Genomic DNA, 24,481 nt, shown 5'->3' on the forward strand with positions numbered 1-24,481 from the left:
TGTAAAATACCCTGTGTCATGATTGCTGTACTGTACAAAGTGGTATAGTACTGAAGAAAGGTGTATTATGTGCCGTATTCCCTCAAACATCCTTTAACCAGGATTTAGACCAGGGGGTAATGACTGGAAGAAGAAAAAAAATCAGGCTCCTATTCTTTTTGGCTGGGTTCTAGATCCAAACACAATTTGGCCACCCCTGCACTATAGAGAATATTCTCTGGGTGTTGAAGTCGAAAAACCTACCAGTGCCCAAGGCGTGGGTAAACTGTGCCCAGATACATAACATTAAGAATTCCCATAGCAATGGCATCAACCTATATGCTTCCTCTACAAAGTTCAAATTATCCCTGTTTATGATTAAAATTATTTAAGGGTGCATATTTCCTACATTCCAAGCATTTGTTTGCAAATTTTGAAGCTATGTATTAGGGGATGTTTTGTAGTCTCTCAATATAGCGATTTTGTTTTACAAATATATTTAAAGCTCCAAATATTGTGTTAAAATGGTTGGCATAAGACCAGTTACTTAGATTATACTTACATTTTATAGTCGGCAGAGACACATTCCTCTTGGATTCATTCACGTGTTTTCATTCTTTTATGGGTAAGTATATATGCTTTGAATTCTAACACTTCAGTATCTAGGTCAAGAACTGATTAGACATACTGGGGAAAAAAGAAACTGTTATATAGCCTTAAGCGCCGTGGTGACACCACTGTTGGCCACTAGTCATCTTCTGTAAAATTAAGATAAGATTTTCATCTGAAATTGCTAACTTAAAACTCAAAAATGCTATCTAAACCCTGGAACTACGACAACCAAAATAAGAAATATGTAAATAAATACATTAATATAAGGGAATCAACAACTTTACTCAAATGAACCATACAAAAAATTCTATATTGATTATTAAAAAAACAAAAATATTAAATTAACGTCATGTGTTGCACTAGGAAAAATGCCAGCAGCATATACCTGTTTTAAGAAGCAATGATATATACTGGTATTTACAGCCAGCGAAAATAAAACCCCAGTATAAATTTAGAGGAGTAAGAGTAGGTAATGTATATAATGCTGCAAACGTATCTAATCCTTATTGTATAGAAAGATGAACATTCTACTTGAAAATTAGAATCCACTTAAAGTATAAAAGAGTAATTGGGGAAGCAGACCTGGGTATAGCTGTGCATTTGTCATCTTGCTTCACTTTGCTGGACACTCCTATAGGCCTTTTATTTCAAAGCCCGATATGTGGTGTTGCAGGAGTTAATTGAAAATCGGATAGAAGGCTTAGGCGGTGATCAGCCTAAATTGAAATTGCTTTTATTCTCTATCTAGAATTATCACAAAACGAAACAATTTCTGAAGGATAAACGTTTTTCAACGTTTCAAATGAAACCATTGTCTTACCTGCTTGCCATATAGGAAGACCTTCACAGGATTGGGGCGCAAGTACATGTGGAGAAAAACAAAAAACAACAATAATAGTGCAGTAAAAAATGTACACCCAATAGTGTAAATGTGCAGTGCACTCACAAGTGCTACGGGACGACGCAACCGAACGACGTCATCACGCTATCAGGAAGTGCCTTTAAAACAGACTTTTTTCCGGACTGTTTTACTTTACTTTTTCTCCTGAGGAAGCCGGTTTTAACACGGAGAAACGCGTTGAGATTTTATTTTATTTGAGTATATTGCTTTGTATGTTGTTACTCTCGGATCCTGACTTACCTGTGGACGTTTGATCTTCGGTTCCATTCTTAGGATTCTTACATTGTATGGCTGATTTAGCATAACGTCATTTGAGTTATGCCACCAATTTTGTAAGTTTTACTCTACTTTATTAAAACTTTTGATACAAGATTCTGCACCATTTGGGTCTCTGTTTGTACATTTCCAGACTGAAAAAAAATTACAAGCCTTTTGGTCTTTTTGATGAGCTTCCCATACTGCAACACTTGTGAGTGCACTGCACATTTACACTATTAGGTGTACATTTTTTACTGCACTATTATTGTTGTTTTTTGTTTTTCTCCACATGTACTTGCGCCCCAATCCTGTGAAGTTTATCTTGTTTTGAACATTTGTGAGGAGTGTTTTTCGTTTGGGAGCTGCAGAACGTGTAGGAGATTTTTTTCAATTACCACTTATTATTTCACTTTATATTTTTTTTTCACTTCAATTCACTGAATTGGTGACTCTTTTTCTATATACATATAGGAAGAACGTAAGATAAAAAATAGGTTTTTGTTAATGGTAACCTACATTTGTATACACAGCACTGTATTTTATGCTTTAAAAGAAAAATATATTTTTCATGGGACGTCCTCTTTAATATAGTGCTTATCCAATTCAATAGTATATTGCTTACCCTACAAAAAATGGCCAATGCTGAATACCGAATTGTTCCATTTTTTTTATTATTATACATTGATTTCAAGTAAGAGATGATATGTAATTACTATATCTTTATAAACAAATAATGACAATAATATGTCATTTCTGATCTTGTTTAGGGAGTTCCAACTTTAATAATGTATGAACGCACAAATTATCTCTGTAGTTATGATATGAAATAACCTTCAAAAATTGAAATATTAATATGAATTCATTTTTGCTGTAAACAGACAGGCCAAGAGCAAACTTTGACAGTATTAAAAAAAATCATTAAAGAAAAATAATCCTGACATGCCTTTTTCTTTTTTGAATTATGAATAGAATACCAAACTCATTAAAATATATAAAAAAAAATATGCAAATATCACCATGCCGTAGAAATCAGTTCTCTAGAGATGAATCATTTGGGAAGTAACATGTTTTTAACTGAAAGTAAATGCTTTGAAGTCAATAAGTTGTTTCTCTTTGAATGTAGTTTATTTCATCTTGGGTGAAATGTGTCATATTTTAGTTTGCAGCTCTTGTTAACTCCTGAATCTTTGATTGAACAACTAGAAAATGAATACACAGATACTGTTAGGCATGAACTATTAAAATAACCCTGGCTACGTCAATATTCTTCTCTTTCCGAAAGTTGCAAATATTCGTGAACATGTATAAATGGTGGTATTTCTAAACCTAAGAATTATCCCCCTTTGTCCTTATTATGCCTCTGCATCTATATGCCATGTATAAAGTAGGGGGAATGAAGACTATGCATAAAAACAGACACACATTTTCTACACAATACCACAGGAGTACAGTAGACAATGCTAAAACAATAATGCTGTCTAAAGCATGGAACAGTGTTTATTCGCTAGAAGTTTTGTGGTTTCACTATTCAACAATAGCAAGTTTCTCCAGCAAGAAGGATTGTGTTGACCACGTATAATCACATGAGTGAAGAGCCTTTGGAGAAATGTCACTGATTTAATCGTTATACAGGGCCAGCCAAGCTCTTACTACAAGAGAAAACTTACTAAGGTTAGACCATTATGATGAACCACAACTCTACTCTTTTCAATGAATAAATCTCATAGCCACACTCACCCACTGTATAAGTATGGTCCTTGCTATGGATGCAGGCATGGACCAAACCACCAAAGAGGAAGGGCTTCTTCACTTTTAATGAGCCAGTCCGAGCCAGTCCGAGCCAGCTGTTGGTCTCGAGCCCAAGTAATTTTCCCCATCTATAATAGTAAATTCAGTAGTTGGTTAAGTTATTTCAATGGTTAGGAAAAATCCTTGGTCAAAATGGGAGCTGTCACTCATTCTTTTCTAAATGGTCATGTGACTTCAGTCTCCTTCTTTGATAAATGCACTAGATTTCATTTTATAGTTTGCTTTATCTATGAAAGTTATTTTTTTCCGATGCACTGTTTTATTTACAGAAGTTCTCTTAGAATTTAGAAGGTATTTTTGACCAGCATTGTCTAATTGTATACAGTGACACAGTTGCTGACAGTGTTCTTGCTTAGAGTGACTTGATTTTTGCTAACTACTTATTCTAACTAGATCTTGTCTACTTTTGGTATCAAAACGATAATTTCTCACAGCAGGAGCTATGAAAAGATTGTTTGTGATGCTTAGCCAATTGCAAAGCAACAGTGGCAAATGCTGAGTCTGTCAGGTGAGAGACAGCAGGAACAGGTAATGAGATGTTATCTCTGTATACATACTGTGTTTTCAGAAAATAATGGCAAAAACAAAAAAATAACTTTGGCTTCCTCTATAAAGGCCAAAGTAATTTCTCAACATTAATGTTTAAAAACTAAAGAAAAATAGAAATAGAATTTGACAGCAGATAAGAAACATTTGGCCCATTTAGTCTGCTCATATAGGGGTTCCTAAGGTCTTCATAGAAATTACAGGATAAAACCATTTTTTCCAGAGATACATTTTTTTTAATACCTACGAAATGAACAATTTCAGTTGCACAAATCTCAGACATATCAGACATTTTATATTATTATTATTATTATTATTAACACAGGCATAATACGAATCGTCTTTTCAAGTGATGCGAGAATGGGGCATTTAATGCACCCAATTTTATGTATTCTTATTATCCTGTTTTACCAAATATTTTTATGCATTATATGCATGAGTAAATATAAACCAGGCACGGACTGGCCATCTGGCATAACGTGCACAATTCCAAGTCAGCCGCTGGTCGACAGCTCCACACACTCCGATTTGCCACTCACGCAGACTGCGTAGGCATAAATAATTAGTGCGGCTGCTCATATCAGTTAGACACACTTATGTTATCAGCCAGCCACTGGCCTTAAAGTGCCAGGACCACCCCATCGTCACCAGTCCGGCAATGATATAAAGCATTATTATATTGGTTAGTCTTTGGGAGCTTGTTTCTGAAACGCTTTTATACAGGTGATTTAGTAAAGATATCTTATGCAAAAAAAAAAAAAGAAAGCTATATATGAAAGAAATATAAACAACCAGATATCCAAAAACTACGTCTTCTAAGCCATTATGTCTAAATTAAAGTGTAAAGTATTATACGTGTCCTAAAATTTATTTTCTTCCAATGGAATTCTAGATTCAATTAAGACAAGTGTTTTCTATAGTTTTCTATACATTACTATATGGTGTGAGATACTATGAAAAATGAACATATACATAACAACACCTATAGGGATGAGTTTTTAGGACGTAAAAATGGGCAGATATGAGAAAAATAATAAGGCTTTCTGACTTTTTGATCTCTCTTTTGTCTTGGCTCCCTCACTATAATACTTTTCCTTTTTGCTGTATAATGCCTATAGGGTTTGGACAATAGCAAGCATTATTTAACTCATAATGGCCCACTCATTCTTCCAATAAGAAAACTATAATAATGCCACCTACCTGCTGAATGGTAGTACTAGTTACCGACCCAGGCAATGTCATTCTAGGTTTATGAGCATCCTATAGAAGGAACATGGCTCTGTGATCACCCCGGTGTCCATTTGCAATGTTATTTAAAAGTGTCCTTCATCAGAATGACAGTTTCTAGTGTTATCATGCAGTGTAATGAGGGCTAGAAATCTCCAAAAGTAATTTTCATATAATTCAGGTAATTTTGAGTTATTGTATTTCTGTTAAACGTATGCCATAATATCAGTATTATCATTATTAACCCTTGAAATACCCTCCCCTATCTACACTTACTCTACAATATAAATGGGTTTTTTTTGTGGGCACCTGTTTTCTTATTTAAATGTAAATTAAATTACAGTACAAAAACATCACCTAATTGGAAAGTGAGGAGAGTAAAAATCCTGATGCTCAACTTGTAATTCTGGCCTTGTAATTCCCAAAAAAGAAATTAAATTGATAGGTGGAAATGGCTGTAGAGAAAATGTAAAAAAATAAAAATGTCTTATTCAATATTATATGTATATTTCTGTGTTATTCATACTAATTATTATTAATGATGTTTAAAGAAAATGTTATAATTTATCTAAATTAGAAGGAGGTAAATTTTGGTTAAAAATATGGCAAAAAAAGCTATGTCTTGCAGCTTTAGACTTGGGGAGCTTGTAGAATTTTGATTCGATTCTTAGAAGCTGGCTTGACCATAGGTGCTATTTTGTTTCTCAATGCTAGAACGTATGTTGGTATTAATCCACGACAGATAGGACGGGTGTTATTTGCCAGCATAACTGTATAGATAAATACTTGTTTTCATGTTTCAAGCTCTAAATCTTATTGTGTGTAAATTCTGAAAATCGCACAGAGCATTTCGCTTTCAAAAGATGTATTTTCTCTGCTTTCATTTATTTACTAAGATTGGTTTGCAACCTATTGATTCTTCAGATCCTTGTCAAAGCATTTTACCAATATTATTATTTATTGTTTTATATAGCGCCATCAAATTCCGTAGCGCTATACAATGATGTTACCAGAAAAAACGCACACACAAAAAGACAACGTTGCTATTGTTCTTAAGATATGGTAACAAATCGACATATCATTTTCTGATCTCTTTATCTTCAAGATTTAGCCAATGCACATGGAAATGAATATTGTTTCCAGCTGAATATATCCCTTTCATCCGGAAAAATACCTATTTTTTGTTTTAGTAAATAAGAAAATGGTCAGCACTCTGGATTTTGAAATGGTAAATTGTTGCAGCAGGGAAGCTATAAAACGTAATTGGTGCGATTTTCCAAATTGCACAACCAACAGCTAGGGAGAAGAAGGTGTGAGTACCGAAGAGCAGAATATTTTCTGAACAAATGTATGAATTTCAAGAGCTTAAACTGTAAGACCCCTGAAGAGAGCTCATGGTGGATAGAATGGTGAAATAAAGAAATACAATTTTGCCGTTTTAGCCATCTTACTGGTGTTCTGCTGACTCCTTGCTGTCGTTCCTGGGGAGTGGGACCCTTGGGTGGATGATTATACTGAATGGACAAATACATATTGAGACTTATAACATTATAGTTTTATTCAGTTCTGCAAAATCCATTATCTATACAAATACATTGGGAAAAGCATCTTTAGATTTAAGGTAAACTGCTTTATATGCTTCCCATGTTTAATGTTTAAAACTTTTTAAAAAACGCTGGATGTTAACTGCTGAATAACGCTTTTAATATAAATCATCTCAAAATACATTGAAGAGAATTATATACCCTATCAAATTATGCAGATCCCATAAATATGTTTTACACTATAAGCAAGCCTCTACCAAACTGCCCCCAACCAAGCAGGTTATAAGAAAGGAAAAGCAAAGTTTAAGAAAGGAATCTAAAGAAACATTTCTTTCTTACATTAGGAATTAGGAATTTTAGTAAATACTGCAGGTTGTAAAATGGATTGCATGGCCATCTCCATTAGCCCCCAAAACAGCCAAAAACAGAGGTGGGACTATGGGTCTATTTTTTTATTAGAATTAAGATTAGCATTACTAATCATAGGTTTATATATATATATATATATATATAAAATTGCATTTATAGGAGACAGGAAGGTCCCGTGAAAAAATGGAGACTGCCATTTTTGTCAGTCATGTGATATTTTGGGTAACTTCCCAGCACAATCACCACACTAAGCTGATTCTTTATGGCAATGCTAACAAAGTCCATTCCTCCACAGACTTAAATTAGTGATTAACAATTAGCCACTGTATTGTTTCCCACAGGCAGTATGAGAAGGAGTCTGGATATTTGTGTAGTAGATTGTGCTAAGACAACAAAGCTAGAACACATGCAAATCGGTAATATACAGCTGTCTAAAAACATTCTATTATGCAAAAACTGGAACTGTTTTAAATCAGGAAAATGGCGCAATATTTAAAAATAAATATATATTTTTAATCTGATACCAGTAATAAAAGATTTTGATGGGAGCTTCTTTTTAATTAAGAAGCCACAGGGAGGTCTCTGAAGCATGTGTGCCTATGTTGGCAATGCTATGGGAATTGTTTACATGCTGTTCACAGTAATGGTCAAGGTGTACATTTGAGTGGATAGGTACATCGTTTTGTAGCACAGTGAATAGATTCATTATAGAAGATCACATATATGGGGCGCTGGCAATGTTCTTGTCATCATTCTCTCTGAGTATAAATATTGCCTTTCTGCTATGGGTGGAAGGTGCCTTTAATGGGTTAATTCCTTACGACATACAATAGGGAATAAAGCAATATTGCACAAAAGCAGAAGACTTTCAGAAAGTTCAGCAGTGGTGGTGAAAACTATTCATTTAAGTGTCAACGCGGCTAATTATTTCTGAGTTATAATCATCACATTTAAGTTTTCACAGGAAATTAGGCACATTGGACTTGTTCCAGAGTGAAAACTGTTAATTCGTCTCATGAAGTACATACCATATTGAGGGAAACAGCAGGAATAATTAGAGAAAATGGAGGAGGATAACCCCAGCGGATGTTATATGTGTTACATACAGTAGGATAGCTTCTCAATCAAAGGTGCAAAATCTGCCTCATGCACGAAAAAGCATATTAAAAAACATCATATTGCTATTAGGGAAGGCCAACGCAATTAAGCGATGCTCTACATGAGTTTATTTTAGTACCAATTAAAATGTAAGAAATACAGTCACAAATTGAGATATTCTGTTTGGTTCGAGTTATGAAGAATACGGATTTGTCTGGGGAGACTTGTTTTTAAGGAGTGGAACAATACGTTTCTAGTTAGACAGTTGTTATAATAAAAGGCGAAGCATGCACAATTATTTGTTATGATCTGTAAGTAAAGGTTAGAAGATAGTATTGGCTTTTTTTATGTGGCATTCATCAAGCTGAATTAGAGTGGGTGCTTTATAACTGTATTGAAAAGTAGGGGGTTTAGAATTGTAGATTTTAGATACCAGGCACAATGACAAAATTTCGGGTTCCACATGATTTCCCTTGTTCTCCCAATGGGTAAAAGGTGAAATTTTTATACTGATTTGTGAAACAGATAACTGGTCTCTGAAACTACAAATTGGCACAAAACTTCTAAAAAAGTCACAAAATCGGATTGGTAAATGGGCAGTAAAAGTCCTAACATTATCTGAGAATAGAGTTCCCATATAAGACATATTTGAAGGACCATTTCACGTGTTGCTGCCTTATGTGCCATGCCTACGTGTCTATTGTAAATACACATAAATATTTAATATACATACTTATAATGTATACCCCTTCTACGGGTTTACACTTTACACATACTGATAAGCAACATGTAAAATGTATGTGGTTCTCTCAAAATGCCCTGTATATTTATACATGTCATAATATATATAAATATATATATATATATATATATATATATATATAAATAAAACCATACGTATCAAGAGAAGCACTCACGGGATTTGAATTAAGAAAGCTTTATTGTTCCAATGCAGATGGCAATAAGTTCAAAGTTTAAGTCTTCAGTTGAGACTTTGTCTTGATAAGTCTCGATAGAAGACTGAAATGTTAAACTTATTGCCACCTTCATTTGAACAATAAAGCTTTTGGAAGTCAAATCTTGTGAGTGCTTATTTGGATGTATAGTACCAGAGTGCAATATTGAGTGAGAGTCTGATGAGTGCAGATCCAACAGGGTCTCTCTCTCTCTCTCTCTTGTCTCCCTTCCCTCTCTCTCTTCTCTTTTCTCTCTCTCTCTTCTCTCTTCTCTCTCTCTCTCTCTCTCTCTTATTAATGTTAATAAAAACATGTTACTGGGGGCTCTACCAATATAATATGCATTATGGTATAATTGCTATACTTTATTTTTATCTGCTGCAACAACGAATGAAAACAATATTTGGCTAGAGTAGCAGAGCATGAGTGTGTTCGACAGCGTAAGGCTCGCTTAGTGATTCTGTAACCATATAATGTATTGCTTTAATTTAAATGCACAACTACAGAGGTTGCTGTGGGAATTATTTAGAAGAAACTTTAATCTTAAAAGCTGCTCGCTGAAATTGTGCAGCTGACACTACTCAGCACAGATCAGTTAACTATTTAAGGAAAATGTAACTTCTATATTGACCCTTCCAAAAATCAAAGCGGTTGTAATTTCTGTGCGTACGCACATGTGAATTTCAATGGAAAGCGGCAGAGAAATGATTTGATATGTTTTATTGTAAATGCTTGCACAAACACAGTGAGTTTGTTTTTGTTAGATTTATATATTTAATTGTATTTGTCCCAGTTATCTACTGGGGTTTAATTTACATTATCATTACCTATCATTACGGGTTAATCTGTATTATGACTCGGTTAACATCAATGCTATAACCCATTAAAACACACATATGTCCCATCCCAAAGTAGACTGTTGAACCAAAATTGTTTGAGTTTTGGCTTGTAAATATAAGCAAGAGTAATTGCTCTATAAATGCATTAAATTACTGTGTGAGTAGAATCTATATGCAATGCAATTTCTATAATTATTTAAATTTTAGTATCTGCCTCTCTGGGTTATGTTAAATCGCAATCAATTATAGTGTAGGCTTTCTAGATTTTTAATATCTATAATGGTCTATGGTTATTAAACTGTATTTTGTGATGGCACGTAAATAAGTGTTTATAAATTATAATATTTTTTATGGAATACTTTTAATATCCGCAAAAGAGACTTTAAGACCTCAAAATTAATGAAACTCCAAAATAAATTTATGTATATAGCCAATAAAAAAAACAACACAGCTTAAAAATAGCTGTTCGGTAATAAACTGTATCTGATAATATGTTAATTATTTAAAGATTGGATTTATAGTATAGTGTAAAATTTATCTCAACTGCAAATACATTTTATTTTATTTATAAAATATTTCCTCAAAAAGAAAGGCTGCTATATTTAAATGATGTTTAATCAGTATTGTTTCACCTGGGGACCTATAACTAAAAACAAGGATTCCAACTATTCCAACCATAGCTGTTCTCAATGGCTTACAAATGTAGTTCTCCAGTCAATGACCACCAACTGTTCAAAACAAGTGTCCACATCTCATTTGTAACATATTAAAATTGCCACAATGACAGATAACCAGATACCAGCAGAGCTGTATTAACTTTGAGGCTTGACCCAGGGCAACGTCCCCAGTTGCCCCCTACGTTGCCACCACCGTCACTAAAGCAGTCTATGGAAGCTGTGCCTGCACAGTACAAGCTCCTTAGTGAACATAGGTCAGTTAGAGAGATTACAGATATCCTATGTAACCTCACTATAAAGCATCCATGGGCAGGTCCTAGGCCTAGTTGGCCTAGGACAGAATAGATACCGACTGAACTGTGTTTCTAATGCATTGCTAATGTGTTGCAGACACCGCCGGTTAAGGTTTTTCCTATTAACAACAGTGCGGCATCCTGTGACTTTATGCTGGTTTACAGAGTATCATTAATTCATGTTCCTTATTGAACAGCAGAGTAATTGATATATCCTAAAGCACTGGTCATTAAGGACACATTGCAGAACCGAGAGTCTAATTAATATAACTAGTAAGATTAGTGCGATTCTTGCAATGGCAAAGATTAATCTTTCTTCTTCCTTAAGCTGTCTGCAAAAGCAGCACCAGATCAAAGCTGGTCCTGTCAGGAGCCACAGGACTTGAAGCCGTGACCTTGTGGTTAAAGATCATGCCCTTACCTATCCACCAAAAGGGTATATGGCTGCCTCTTTCTCTGTCTCCTCTCTGCATTGGTCTCTCTGATTTGGATTCTTCTCATCTGTCACAAATCACAAAATTAGGGGCATGTCAGGCACAGATATTTCACCCCATCAGTGGACCAACCAAGCATCATGGTTCCTGCATTTTGTTCTGTTTCTGGCTCTTGGAATACTGCTCTGGATTGTTGGTATCCGACTCTGCTCCTGGCATTGTTTTGCATTCCTCGATTATCCTTTTTTGTACTGTTCTGGATTGGACTGATTCTTGGCTGACTTTTCTCCTGTTATCTGGCTTTTGCCTCTGGTTTGACCCTGGGCTTTGGTGTTTTGAACTGATATCTAGTTTGACCCAGGTTGTTCCTGACCTCCAATGCTGCCTGATATGACATATTTGCATCTGACTTCCTCAAGGTATACCCAAGACTTACAGGTCCTTCCATCTAAACTTCCAGTAAAGAAAGTCCTCAAACAGCCCTTAGGGACTATATTCCCCTGAAAATGTACTAAAACAGGATCTTGCCCTACAAGTACAAAGAACTGTTTCTGACCATATCCTATCACATGGAGCGTTGGATTATGAGATGTATGTATTATTCCTTACCTTATTACATAGGCAGAGGCTTCTAACCCTCATAAATATTTATCGAACACACACTCAACCGAAATCACTTCTTGACGCATGATCTCCCTATATATTTAAGCTATGCAATATTCTAAATGTGCTATAAATTATACGCTCGATTAAACCGAATGAGAAATGTCACCTTTGTAAAAGACTCTTCAATGAAAATTGTTATTGTTGACAGACACCTGCAAATGCGGAGACACCCACACACTTAATGGGCTGCATGCAATGCTGGTAATAAATCTATCACAAGTAATGAAATAGCAAACCTCGAATAGATTGCATTTGGAAAAAAGGGGATAGGAAAACAGCGATACATTTTATCTCAATTAATTGATTGGGCAATAATGCCGTTACCAGATTTATAGATTAAGCAACTGCTTAAGGCCAACTGTGGTCTAACGGGTACCAGAATCTTCCTAAATTTCTAAGATTATAATGTATCTTGTTTATTACCAAACTTCAGACCATAATTATTATGTTCCTTTGGTTATGTGCATTATAAGTATCCATTTTGTCAATTATACTTGAGATGGCCCCTCAAAGCTTTTTGCTTAGGGTACCAAAGAAACGAGAGCCACCCCTGAAATCTGAACTAATGTTGTTTATCTCAATCTCTTTATTGAAATTTGTGAGGATTGATATTAGATTCCTTTAGATTTTTTCTAGTATTGACACCAGCCTATTATATGCTAAAAATCAGAAAGCTAAATGCCACCGGGAAAATCTTTATTGACAATGAGAAAAAAAATTTTTTGTTGAAATAAAAAGAGGGCATATTTTGGAACATAAAATTAATTAATTAATGTGGAAATATAATTACTGCATTTTTTTCATCAAAAACTATAGCTGTCTGGCATTGAGCCAGCAATCCTTGGAAGATTTTTTTTTGTCTTTCATTTCATGCCAGTGGAAACTGCATATGGAAGCTAAAACAGTAGAAGCAGTCTCTATCAATACAGATATAACGAGTAAATTCTCAGAGTAACGTATGGGCCATAAAGCTCACTCGGCACTTTATCAGGATTAGAGTTTGGGGTTTGGACACAGTTTTCCCTGTGTGTAGTTTTGCTATAGCTATACTTGGGTGACAACATTATAATCAGCTTACATTTTAACTAGGGAAATATACTAATACACTACTTATATACTAATCATAGATACATCATTTAAGGGAAATACTGTACCCTGTCAAATGATACAATGGTAATGACGAGAAAACATATTTACCTATTATTCCCCTGTATATGGCAAAAACATATCAAAAAAGCCCCCGATCACCCTTAGTAAATGTATTCTGAGCTGATGCTCTTGTACATACACACAGTTTGCACATACTGACCAAAGAAAGGGTAAAATAAAATCCATTATGATTATAAAGAAACAAAATACAGTTATAAGACAATTTATCAATTATCTGACAATATTTTGTGCCCCCCAGGTTACCAGCTTTCGGGGGTCATAACTCCTTTCACCCTAGGTGCTATGATGATAAAAGCTATATTCCACAAAAGCTTAGCCTTTGTTTTTATTAGAAAATATATACTTATTTTATATAAAAAAATGTTTGCTTTATTTTTATAGAAAAGTGTTTTATGTGATGTTACATGACAAATCCCTGAGATAATTGAATGGGGAGGAATAATTATGCAGATCTTGGATACAGGAACAGAATGGCAGTGCCAATGATGTATGAATGATAATGATTATTATCTATTGATTTATACAGTATCATCATATTCCACAGTAAAACCGACACTTAGAGGAAGCCATCTATTAGAGATGGTCAAAATGTGTAAAATATCACTTCTGGCCTTATCAAAGAATTGCCATTGTCCTATCAGTCACGTGGAAAGAAATGTACTTATTAAAGTTCAGTGATCTCCACACAATGGAGTCTATTCACTAAAAGGAGAATTGTGGTTCCAGCTACCTCACATCAATCTTCATTATGAAGGGCTAACATTGACATGGTTCCCCAGCTAAAAGTGTCCTGTATAGTGCATGAATTAGTAGGTGGATGAATGTTACCGATTGCATGATACATTATACAGGGCAAACCAAGCTCGATAGGGTTAAACCTTTATAATGTATAATAAAGTAAAGCAGTGGAAACCACATCCTTCCTGCAAACTTTCCTACCAACTCTCCCTTTAGTGAATAAATCCCAGAGAGGAGAACATTAGACTGATACTCATGAAGACTGCATCATGAAGTTTTGTAGTTCAATGCCTGAGGAGGTTTAAAATGTCCATCCTAGAGTTAAAGTGGATCTATGAATGAATAGCTAACACTCTCTCTTGTTTGTACCTGATGAGTAACGTGAAAAGATGGAGTTTTTCTTCCAGAGATTAAATACACTTTTACTTAGGTTTATCTGAATATATTGCATTCATCAATATATTTAGAGTGATTTTTACAAAATATATACCTACTGTAGTTCATACAGTTTATGTATATAGTAAATCTTAGGAATTAATGCGTGCTAAATCAGCAAAATGAACTTGTTTCACTGCAACAAAATTAAAACAGGCATTTTTATTAGGTAGCAAAAACTAATTGGCTTACTTTTAATACTTTGTGACATTATTACATGCTAGGAATCCATAAAAAATTCAATGCATCTTAATAAACTCAGGCTTTATTGCGATAGCTTAGGCTTCGTTTCCTTACGCAATGATACAAATTTGGAAAAGCAGAGGCAGATATTGAACAAGTGAGAAAATAGAGACATAGTTTTTGATGCCACAATAAGAATGATTAAATCAGAAAATACTTTTTTTCACCCTGGCTATCAAGGAAATCTACAATACATTAAATATTGCTCTGTCTCTCTGGTTCTTATATGGGGATTTTATGCACTTCCATTGTGTGTGTTGGTCAGGGTTGACCATTGTATGTTGAGTTTTTCCTTATGGTCTGTGTACAAAACATTTACTTAGATTTTTAATAAATTTAATAAGGGCAAGCAAGTCTGTGCTGGCTTGAGCCATACTTGAGCTTAGGAGAACAAGGGGAAGTACAAACTGGAGCTAAGTCAAACAGTTAAGTCCTCCCATGTGTCAGGGAAGGCACATTCAAGTGTCGGTATCATTGGAGGTGGTCTGGCTCATCACATGAACAGGTTTAATGAGCTAGAGCATGGACTATCTCAGGCCCAACTTGGTGAGTCTGTGATAAAGTTTGCAACAGCAGGCTTACCTATGTCAAAAAATTACCAATGCTTTACTTCTAAGGTGAATTTCCAGTAACCCTGTGTTAAAAGGGTCTTGGCCCAGGAACTCAAACAGCTCTCTGTTAGGAAAAATATGTTCCCGGTTAGTTTGCTAAATTCCATTGTCCAGAAATTTTAATACACATTATTAGATATTCTATTCTGATCAAATTATGTGATAAAACTACGTGGGGTCTATTTCATGGCTTAGATGGGCTTAGTAAAAAGATACATTTATTGCGTAATAAGGTATGAACTAAGCCCTTCCTGTGGTAGAATATGGTCTTGTTGACTTGCAACAGAGCTTTTGTAATGGTGGAGTGATGGAATCCAGAAGCAGGAGAGGTAGGCGCACACACGCGCAAACAGAAACACTGTTCCACGCAGTTGGAGATGGAAACAACTGTGTAGGCTGTGAATGAGTGCACAAGGGCAATATATGCAAAGGGATAGCACAAAAAGGTGAGGCAAAAGGCAACGTCAAATGGTAGCAGAGGTCAGTACTGTCTATGGAGGTAACCACCAGGCTACTCCCCCTGACGGTAACCCGAGGAATGCTGCAATGCATACTGAGGGCATGTTCCCATGATGGCTATCAATCCCAGGAGGCGGGGAAAGGCTGGGTTGTACCCAACATCTTGGTTTTTGGCAACATTGCCGCTTCAGAGCCCATTGTGGCTCGCTTCTCCCGGCATTGATGGAGGTAAGGCAGCAGGGGACATGACGGCTTTCCCAAGTTGTCTTCCTGAGATACATACCTTGTGAATTCAAGGGGGACTCACATCTCATAAAGGAGAGTTGGTACATTTACAGACCATTTCCTCTTGGGGTACCCCGGAATTGCAGCACATTGTCCTATAGTTAAGATATGTAAAGCACATGCTAAACTAAATCCCCTCCCCAGTGATAACATAAAGACATACAGGTGAATACAAGTTAACTCATAGAAAACTGGGCTTTATTGCATTGATCAGATTGCAACCAGATTTTTTCTAATTTCTCCAGGTTTTGAAATGTTTCTTTCAGGCTGTGGAATGACAGGAACATATGAGATGTGAATGACCTCTTAGCAGGAGATCACTTAGCTCAATTTTAGAAAGAACAAGAAAACATATCTCTCTTGTCTTCTGAACATTTCCATTACATCCAATTAAGTTATACATAGACTAAAACACCTCTCTCCAGTACTGATAAATGTTGGAAAAATGTGTAGAAATAGACAGCTTGACACATATCTGGTTGCAGCATCTAGTATTAAAAGTCTACTGGAAAACAACATAAAACTTGGAACAAATGGAGAAATAATTGCCATAGCTAGAGCAGACCTGTCACCTGAAAAAAACAAATACATAATCCAAAGAGTAGACACTACTACCAATATAATATTATTTAAGGTTTTTATTAAAGGTTATGAAACTCATAGTTTTAATGTTCTTTAAAAACTTTTTTTTAGAAATGATGCTTAAAAATGGATAATAAAACAGTAGATTTTCAATTAGTAAAATTATGCTATTGCATATTTTGTTTTATCAAATCTATAGGATTTTTTTCTGCATCAAACCGACATTTCTCAAAAATGGCTGAATATATATAATGTCATAAAATATTTATTTAATGGTAATTATAAAAACATGTGCAACATATATTACATTATACCCTTGCTGACCATGTGGTCCCAACTGCCCATTATAGATCATATGCTAATTAGGCAAAGTAGAGTGAGTGAAAGTTTCTGACACCTTTTGACAAGCGCTGCGTAAACTGTTGGCGCTATATAAATAAAGGATAATAATAATAATCTTTTTTTCTTACAATTGTATTTAGAATGCAAGTCTGTATTTATCTATACTATATGAACAAAAGATGAACACCTGACCCCATCTCCTTGCAGCTATACCGCTATAACCTCTACTTTTCTGGGAAGGCTTCCCACCTGATTTTGATGTTTGACTGTGGGAATTTTCAGCCATAAAAAATCCTTTGCAAGGTCTACTGATGTTGAACAAGAAGGCCAGTCTCAGAATCGGCATTCCAATTCAACCCAAGGTTGTTTAATTGGTCTCTGTGCCGGCCACTAAAATTCCTTCATACCAAACTCATCAAACCATGTCTTAATGGACTTTGCCTTGTGCACAGACCCACAGTCATGCTGGAAAAGGAAAGGACCTTCCTCAAACTCCTAGACACTTCCACCAATAGCACTTACAGGGGATCGGGCAAACTCAGCAGGGCAGAAATTTCATGAACTGACTATATGACATATGACAACATGAATATGACATCCTCAGTGCCACATGTAAAGTCACTGAGATTTTAAGTACAACCTGTAACATACAGTAAGCATCTCTCTCCCTTTAAGGGAAGAGGACTCTGGACAGGAAACAGGAAGTGGGGGATTGGCTTGCTTGGAGCTGGGACATAGAAGGAGGAATATGGTGATGTTAAGAAACAAAATAAAGAAAGTTGCTGTTAAAAGTCATCTCTGAGTGTCTGCAGTCTATGACAATATTACACAACCCATTGTTGCTTGTTCAGTTTAGTTATTTAGTTATATCACTAGTGGTCTGAAAAAGGAAGATATGCCTGTTCACAGATTGCAGTTGACACAACACAAGGTGTAAATGAAATGAAGGACACCGAAGGAACAGACTTGGCTATGTGCAAATAATACATTTAGGACCCAAAAATCCAAAAACAGAATATACAGTAGTCTTAATGGTACTTTGCCTACAAACTATATCAGAACAAAGGATGAGCAGGCACTTTATTGAAGTAGCAGGAAAATCCCTGGTGAGACCACAACCAGAATAGTGTGTCCAGTTCTGGAGGCCATAGTATCAAAAATAGATAAATAACAAATAATTAATATAGCATTAAGTAAGGACTAATGACAAAACATACCATGAAAGACTTAGAAACCTTAATATGTACACAATAGAAGAGTGAAGAGGAAATGAATATATGATAGGAACATTCAAAAATGCCAAGGCATAAAATACAGTCCAATAGGATAGTAAACATCAGGACTGGACACTACAGTAACGCTAATACATCCCATGAGCCTTGGCATCTAGGAGGTGGTACAAAAAAAAGTCAGCCATCTGACCAGGCAAACTGGTAAGTTAAAGGTCTGCCTGCTTGGAATAGTCCAGTTGATATTATACAAGTACAATTTGGGATGTGCATAAAGATATGCTAAAGAATGAATAAGTAAAATCTGCCTCTATCAATGCTCTTTCTGAAATAATTTATTTTCAATTAATGTGATATACATTTTATACTTTAAGTGAACCCTTTTCTTTTCTGCTGTTTTACATTTGGAAAAGTATTCGTGCCAGACTTAGATTTAGAATATTAAAATTAATATATTATAAACGTGGAAACTGATTTATACAGTTATAAAGTTATGTTCGTTTTTTATATATTTTTTTTTTAATAAAGGTACCCAAATACATAAAATATTATGAAATCATTAGTGAAAACAAGACTTGTACTGAAAATGCCCACTCAGCATTTCCTTGTTGGATTCATTTGGACTTTTTAGCAAGCAACCATTTGCAAAACCTGCAAACCTATGCAATATTTGTTTCTGGGCATTCATTTTAAGTTGACACTTTTATGTTTGCCAAACATTTTCCCTAGTGTTCACTTGTACATTGATCCAATCATATTGTTGCATATAATTTAATGCTGTAGTAGAATACACTATTTTAACTGCCAAGCATTACTAGTATTTAATTACACATATAGTAATGCACACTGGGAAAGGGACTGTGAGCTCAACTTCCTTAAAATTAATCTTTCAAATATTTTTAAAGACACATCTGAAGCCAATTTTTTAAACAGTCTTTTCATTTGTCTTATGAGTTGGTAGAGAACAGAATTTAATTTATTTATTTGAAATTAATGTAATTTTAGACTTTATAAAATATTTATCCTAGCATTACATCATCACAAATTTGACCCTATGCTATAATCAAAGCTACATATGACGAGCATGCATGTGCAGAAAATAATTGCAAGAATCTCTTTATATAATAAAATATATATTTTTTCATGTGGTCTTGTTTTTTGTTTGTTTGTTTTTTTAAATAACACAGGATGCACATTTGGATGGGAAGAGTGATGTCACTAATGCAAGTGGAACCCAGGCCAATCTCTGTTGATTTATTACGTCACTTATGTAATAAATCTCAACCTTCTCATAGCAGACATTGGTAGATGGGCAACCTCCTGCTCCAGTGGCAAACACAGTGGTAAAGTACACCAGTGAAGTGGCAGGCCAGAACCAGACAGACAAAAAAAACTATTTAGTCCATGTAGGAAATTAGCAAAGATAAAACCCAGTAATGGCCAGAATAGCCAGAATAGATGCGGATATGTTTTGTAAGCTTCCTATTTGTTTAGCTTCACATTTGGTTAAATGTTTGCAATATATAATATTCAATATAAACCAGTAATACAACCAGGGGTACAAGTTCCTTCCTAGCATCTGGTAAAATGTTTGATTCTGGGAAATCATGATAAATATCTTTTAAAAAAGGGAATTAGAAAAGAGAATTCTGGAGCTACGTACACCGTATGTATGTGAATCTTCCTGTATTTCTTGCACTGAATGTCACATCTGAAATACGAATGATGAATTGTGTTTTGAGTGTATAGCAGTTTGTCAAATGTCCCAAAGCTGACCTTTTCAATGCTTATCAATAATGAAAATAGATGATGCCACAATGTAAGAGCTATTACACAGAGGTCTGATCATCGCATGCAATGTTAAGCAATAAAAATGTAATTTAACCTTCCCATTTTTTATGATATCCGCTTATAAATTTAATATATCAGATACCAAAATGCTGCATTTTTAATGCATTTTGAAATGACCACTGTCTACTCACTCCCTGTCTGATTATTACCTTTTATAGGAACAAAAAAAAGATGAACAGATGACAGCAGTATATCTTCAAACCTATAGTCAATGATCGCAATTCTGTACTACTGTAAACAAACTTGAACCAATAAAAAATAATATAAAAGCAGCTTTCTTCTTTTATTTGTAACATGACTCCTTGCTGTCTGGGAACCAGGTAAAGTTTTGGATATTAGATGTTAATTTTGGATATTACCTTGGTTTTGGATATTAGATGTCTTGGATAGCAGGCATTTTAAGATGAATGTGGTTTTTTTACTATTTGAATTTATATTTTACTATGGTATTTCTATTTATAGTTTGTAAATAATTGAAATTATATTTGTATGTGTTACGAGATAGGATCAAGCAAGGGTAGAAAACAATATAAAACAAATGTATATACCCCAATGTACCAAGCATGCAGCACAGAGAATTGGGGAGGATTAAGATTTATTGGGGAAAGTGACATTTTTCTATTTAGCCAGATTGTGTTTGGGTTTTCATGAATACAATGAGATATTATTATTGTAGCATAGGCTACAAAGTGAAACAGTCACATATGATTCCAACAATGGTCCAAAATACCTAGTGAGAACCTGAAGGAATTTGTAGCATCCCAAGGGCACTCAGTGAACGTATTTTGAGTAGTTGGGGAATTAATAAACTACAACCAATAATAACCAGCAATAATTCATCTGCATTACATTTTGCCGAATTTCAGATGCTGGGTGCCTTATCTGCCCCACCCTTTGTACCCACTCCTTCAATTAGGGGGCATGTTAGCCCAATAAGAAAAACATAGGACCATAGAGCAGAAAACAGCAGAAAAGAGCCATTGGTCCTGCTCATTTTCCTAATGTGAAGACTGTTTAAAAAAAGAGTGGCATAAAATCACAAGGGCAAGTAAATTAAAATGTACAATCACTCAAAACAGGCTTTAAAAGGGATACAGAGAAAAAAACAGTAAAGGGACTGCTGTGTGTTATGGGGAAGACACATAGCAATGGGAGTCTCTTCCAGAATCCCTGTTTGAGAAAGATTTCCATATTTATTGCACTACCAAACTCCTTTCACTTTTATGTGGCAACATGTGCTTAATAGAATTAGGTATCCATGCACATGAATTGTCCCCTGATATCATTATCAACAGCTGAGGCTGCCAGCACTTATTTCCATATTGCAATTAAATGAATTAAGCTTTATTGAAATTCTTACAAAGGTCAGTTCACCATAGCAACTGATATTGTACAAAAATATCTTCCTTAGCAACAAAGTTAACAATAACTGTCTTAATTCTTTGCATATCTATACCCTGCAGTGAATACAATTAATGTAAGTGTTTAATGGAAGAGCTATCTTTCTTAGAAGTAAATATGTTAATCATAATGAGAACATTCAGAGGACAAATAGCGGTGCTTACGATGACATCGTCTCCCCCAATCCTCCAGTTGGGGTAGAGGACGTCACTAAAAGTGCAGCGATTTGGGTGGAAGTCCCCCTTAGGGCACAGAGAGGGGATGTCACTGGAAGCACCACCATTTTGGTGGAAGTATGCACCAGGTTATGTCCATGGAGATGCAGACGAAAGAGAGAGTTTGAGAGAGTGTGAGTGAAAGGGCCCACAGATTTCTAAAGAAAATTCTGAGCTGTTTACTTCTTAGTCGTCTGATTTGTGGAGGCTCTGGCCTCGTGACACATTTTTGTTCTTACTGGTATGCAGAACGAGCACAACAATGTGGAATCATGAATGCACGATAATGGTTAAAGGGACAACTTTGCTTACAAGCAAGTCCAGATACCATCAACCCTCAGGGCTCAGTTAGTGGGTCATGAGGTCATATGTATCTGGAACCTTCTCAAAATTCACTTGAAAAAGTATTTTTTGATTGACATATAGCACGCCGTGTTTGTAAATACCAGAGCCTGAGTCCAACAGCTCAACTAGTCTACAATTTACCAATGCCACTATATCTTCTACCTGTAGGAATATTTTGTGAGCCAGAAAACCCACTCTCTAGTTACAATCTCATAATTTTCTTCAAAAAGAAGATAAATACTAAAGTTGTGGATTTCGATTCGTAGAATTTGCAATTTTAATAAGATTTGCCAATTCCGTCAATTTCTATGAATGTGAGGCAGCCCCAACAAAACAAACAAAAACAAAGCCAATTTTCATTTGAATTTAATTGGTACTCAAACGCTCATTTACTCTCTCTCACTCTTTCTCTGAATGTCTCCCTACCTTCTCCATCGACCACTTCTGTATCCTTGTCTCCTTGCCACCTAGCTCTGCTTCTTCTCTTGCAGCTTCATGTTCTTCTGTCTTCAATCTTCATTTTTCATCCGTTGTTCCTTGTGTCTTGTTTCTTCGCCTTCTTTCTGTTGACATGGCTTTCCGGGGAACTTCCACAAAAGGGTGGGGCTTCTGGGTGTAACCTTCTCCCTGACTGGAGGAGTAGTGGAGAAGGTGTGCCCAGAGGCTCCACGCTTTTGTGGAACTTCATCGGGAGGCTAGATTAATTAAGACAGATTTGCTGAAAAGAGAAGCATTTCTGCACCTCTCTTTGTCAATTAATCTATCTGCATTATTATGGCCTTTCTATTTACTTACTCAAAAGGGTGGAGCCACAGGGACAGCCTTTTCCCTGTTCCCCCAATCTGGAGAGAGGGTGTGCCCAGAGGCTCTGCAACTTTTGCAGCAACTCAAGGGGAGGCCATGTTTACAGAGAAGCAAATGAAGTAAGAAGACTCAAGAAGCAAAGTAGACAAAGTAAACAGAAGAACAAGAAGATGCAAGAGAAGAAGCGGTGCTGTAATGCAAGGAGACAGGGACATGGAAGAGGCCGGCAGAGAAGGAAGGGAAACATTCAGAGATCATGGGAGAGTGAATGAGAGTGAGTGACAACAAATTTATTTTCTGCAAAAATGCCTTCTAATTTTTATAGAAACTGAAAGGGTTTAAACAAAATTTGTGGTCCAAAAATTAGACTAAAATTTGTCAGAACCTTTTTGTTTTAATAAATACCTATATTTCCCTTTACCTATATTTTTTTTTGTGCTGCTGTATTTTTGTACATTTTCACTTCACATTTCACGTATGACTACCTCCATTCTTAATATAAAATACAATGAGAATTTTCACTTACAGCAGGAACATATTATGCTTGCAGTTATTACATGGTACATTTTTTTCATAGCACAAAAGCATGGATTTTATAATTGATAATGTTCGATTTCAGTGACAATCGAATGTCAGATAAAGTTAAATTGATACTAGTTTGGCAAGTATATCAAAATAGTAATGAGCATTGCACCACCAGTATTGTGTGAGGGAGTCTGACTCGTGCCACAACATCTCATATTGATTCCGCCATTTGCATTTCTCCTCCCAAGGTTAGCTGTGGGAAGTTTTTTTCTTGTCACAGGGTGAAAGATGGCTTCTATGTAAGCAGGAGATTGGAAAGAGCAGTTTATCCCAGTGACTGATGGGTTAACTGCTGGTCCCTTTAACATAGTGGGTGTCCTACTGTCCCCGCAGCACTAGAAGTATCCTAACAGGTACCTTACTACATTCTCCTGTTGCTGAATAGCCATTCTAGCCAGTGGATCCTCTCAAACACAGCCAAGTATACAATTGACCCATGTATTTGTGAAACATTACTTGTTCAATTATTTTCTTATTCTTGCAATTTTCAACCAACCAAGCTTAATCTTTGTTGCTTGCCTTTTTGTAGGACACATAGGGAGCAGGGAGAGACCAGTTCCAGTACTGGTTTCAGACCATTACACTTATTCATAGAAACATGCCTTCATAGTGGCCACTTTCTTCCTGACAAAGGGAAGTCCTTGCGTGCAAACAGATGGAAAATTTGTTTGGCAGCAGTCTTTTTTGTTATTTTATTAAATTGGGGTTTTGAAGTTTACTTTTTTTTATTTCTGGATTAATATTGGATTTGCCATAAAGAGTAAAATGTTTTAGATTTAAAATTTAATATAGATAATAGCCAGTTAATATAGATGCAGACCACAGTCGCACAGGACTATAACAGCATCCAATGGGGAATAAAAGGGGAGAAAACAACAAACAAAAGAAAAAATGTTCACAGTGAACTTTGTCATGTACTAATACAATAGTAGCCAAGCACTCCTGATTTAAGAAAAAATTACCCTGCTGAAATTGTTT

Source organism: Sceloporus occidentalis, unplaced genomic scaffold (genome assembly GCF_023333645.1).
Source record: "Sceloporus occidentalis isolate IW3139 unplaced genomic scaffold, rSceOcc1.0.p SCAF_15, whole genome shotgun sequence".
NCBI classification, from domain to species: Eukaryota; Metazoa; Chordata; class Lepidosauria; order Squamata; family Phrynosomatidae; genus Sceloporus; species Sceloporus occidentalis.